Raw genomic sequence first — 2,653 nt, forward strand, 5'->3', positions numbered from 1 at the left:
TCATCCACTGGTTTCAAAGCTTCTTTCGAGACCTTTGACGTTCTCTTGCCCTTGGACTCCTTCATTCTGCAAGGCAAATACCTGTTGAAAATTATTACAGTGTTAATGATACGCCAAGTTATTACAAGTCCAATAGTTCATAAAACAACAACAACCTACATGCATGAGAATCACGACAAGAACAATTTGAGGCAAAATAAGAAAGATCAGCACCTCAAACAGTCCAGACAAGGATCAATAAAACAAGATATCTAACATAAAATACATGCCAAAAAGTGCAGAAATGCTGTGAAAGCAACCTCTAGAAACCATTCTTACAAAAGTCAAAGGAACACTATACATATATGATAAGTAATAACTGATGAACATCCAGAAGCAAACAAATCGAGAAGTACATATTTGACCTTAAAGAGACTAGAATCCCTAAATTTCAATTGTAAAAGCCATCTCTCCAAAATTGATGAACTATAATCAACCAGCTACAGGAAATTCACAGTTAAAACTACATACAACAAGGAAAAGTGAACTCAACAGATTCCTGCGTATTACAGCCATGAAAAATCGACAGTTCAATCGCTAACAGAGCAGATACTGAAAAATAAACCTAAAATGTAATAGAGTAAGTTGTTAAACAACTCCAGTACCAATTATTAAGACTCTAAACAATAGAAAACACAACAAATAAGTTCAACAAAGACAATCTTCCACAAATTAGATGAAGCTTGAGAACGCAACAAATCGGTTTCAATCGAATTTTGCAGGCAAAACAAGTAGAAGTAGATGAAAAAAGTGGAACAACCAAGTATAAACAGAGAAGAAAAGAGAAGAGATCTAGAAAGACGAGAATCGATTACCTTCGAGGAACCAAGCCGTCCGATCCAAAAGGAATCGGAAAGGAAACAGAGAATCAATACCAGAGATTTTCCAAAGACCGAGAGAGAAAGAAGAGTTGAGAAAGAACCAGGGGTTGAATTCGAACCCGTGGAGAGGAGGAAATTGATTAGAGCAACCTGAACTACCGGTAACACTTGCCTCTATTGCCGCCACACGAACCCACCAAGAGCGACCTCTTACCGGCTATACCCGGTGACCGACAAACAATTAAAATAAATAAATAAGAAAAAAAAAAAAAGAATATATGAATATGATCGCAAAGGAATTATCTTTTGGGTTTTGTGGAAATGATGATTGCCGCCGAAGCGATTCCATACAGACAGTGACAAAGAGAGATATTATTTAGTCGCACGTGCTACTTCTCACACGTGTGTTATTTGGGCCTCCAGCCCAGTGTCTCTCCCACAGTTTCACGCGTAAGATTTTGGGCTCCCGGCCCAGGTGACGCCGCCTTTTCCGGATCTTTTGGGCCATCAAACAATCGGCCCATGGGCCATGGCCCATGTATTTTTTTTTTTAATATTATATTATTGATCCGTAAATTTGTGTGATATTATTTTAAATATATTTTCAACGCATATTAAAAATAATATATATAATAAATTCGTTAATTTTGTCATTTTTACTACGTCGCTTTAAGTCACTGTCATGTTTACTTGAATATGACTCAACTGATTAAAATATATTCATCCATCGACATAAATAGAGGAAATGAGCTTAAATAATAATAATAATAATAATAAAATCATGTTCATTAGATCAAATTCAACGTAACCAGTATACTTCGGTTACGAAGAATAAAGTATAATAACACAAATAGAAAAAGAATGGTTCGATATCACGAACATACCTCACTAACCTCATACCCGTGCACTTAAAAAAGGCAAAACACTCATTACTAGCTACGAACTTCGAGACGGTCTAGAAATTGAAAGAGGGTAGAAAAGAAAGGTGTGTTGGCTTTAGAATGGTGGCCAATCTTGCATTGCATAACTAAGATGTTGACTAAGATATGCAAATGGGAATGTCTCTTTCATTTACAGACACATTTGATCACACTAAGTTCCCTCTTTGTCTGCCATAAACCCTCCAATCCCCATTACCCACTCAAAATCTAGTGCCTTTCCAATATATTCCTATTTTATTCGTATCATCTTTCAACTTAGGTTTCAATACAAATTTACGGCTATATTTCAAGAAACTTAGTGAGATCCCATATTGGTCGGGAGAAAAAAGAAGCATCCTTTGTAAGAGTGTAAAAATCTCCTCCTATCATACGAGTTTTAAAAACTTTGAGGAGAAACCTAAAAGGAAAAGTCTAAAAAAGACAATATCTACTCGCGGTGGACTTCGACAGTTGCAGGTGTGTAGACCATAATTTAACATTAACTAATAATTTAATACAATATCAAAAGATTTTGAGTTTAAACTTAACCCTTGTTTCCACGTTCCTTAAAATTTTCTAGAAAAGTTTATGAATCGAAATAGATATTTCGAAGGTCCACTAAAACTAAATATTAGATTATAAACCCGAAAGTAATTTATTCCACGCCGTGTTATTATTTGTAGCCAAAAGTGGAGAAAAAGAACGAAGAATGATTTGATTACGAGATCTCATTTGGGTATTTAGTCCAAGAGGTTGTCGGTGAGTTTAGTGGAAAAAGGAAAAAAAGGAGAAATCAATAGCCATCGGAGAGCTATGGTCATAAAATACGAAGGTTACAAGCTCTAGAAATGCTCATGGAAAGTAAAGGGTTCC

At 35.7% G+C, this 2,653-nt stretch overlaps 1 long non-coding RNA gene across 1 annotated transcript; it reads right to left on the minus strand.

The window, feature by feature from the left end:
* LOC111786712 lies at positions 1–1,093 on the minus strand. The gene is made up of 2 exons (XR_002813816.1): positions 855–1,093; positions 1–81 (listed from the first exon to the last, which is right to left on the minus strand). It is a non-coding gene; the product is annotated as an uncharacterized LOC111786712 (long non-coding RNA).
* Positions 1,094–2,653: the final 1,560 nt, after the last annotated feature.

The sequence above is a fragment of the Cucurbita pepo genome, unplaced genomic scaffold, assembly GCF_002806865.2.
Source record: "Cucurbita pepo subsp. pepo cultivar mu-cu-16 unplaced genomic scaffold, ASM280686v2 Cp4.1_scaffold002535, whole genome shotgun sequence".
NCBI classification, from domain to species: domain Eukaryota; kingdom Viridiplantae; phylum Streptophyta; class Magnoliopsida; order Cucurbitales; family Cucurbitaceae; genus Cucurbita; species Cucurbita pepo.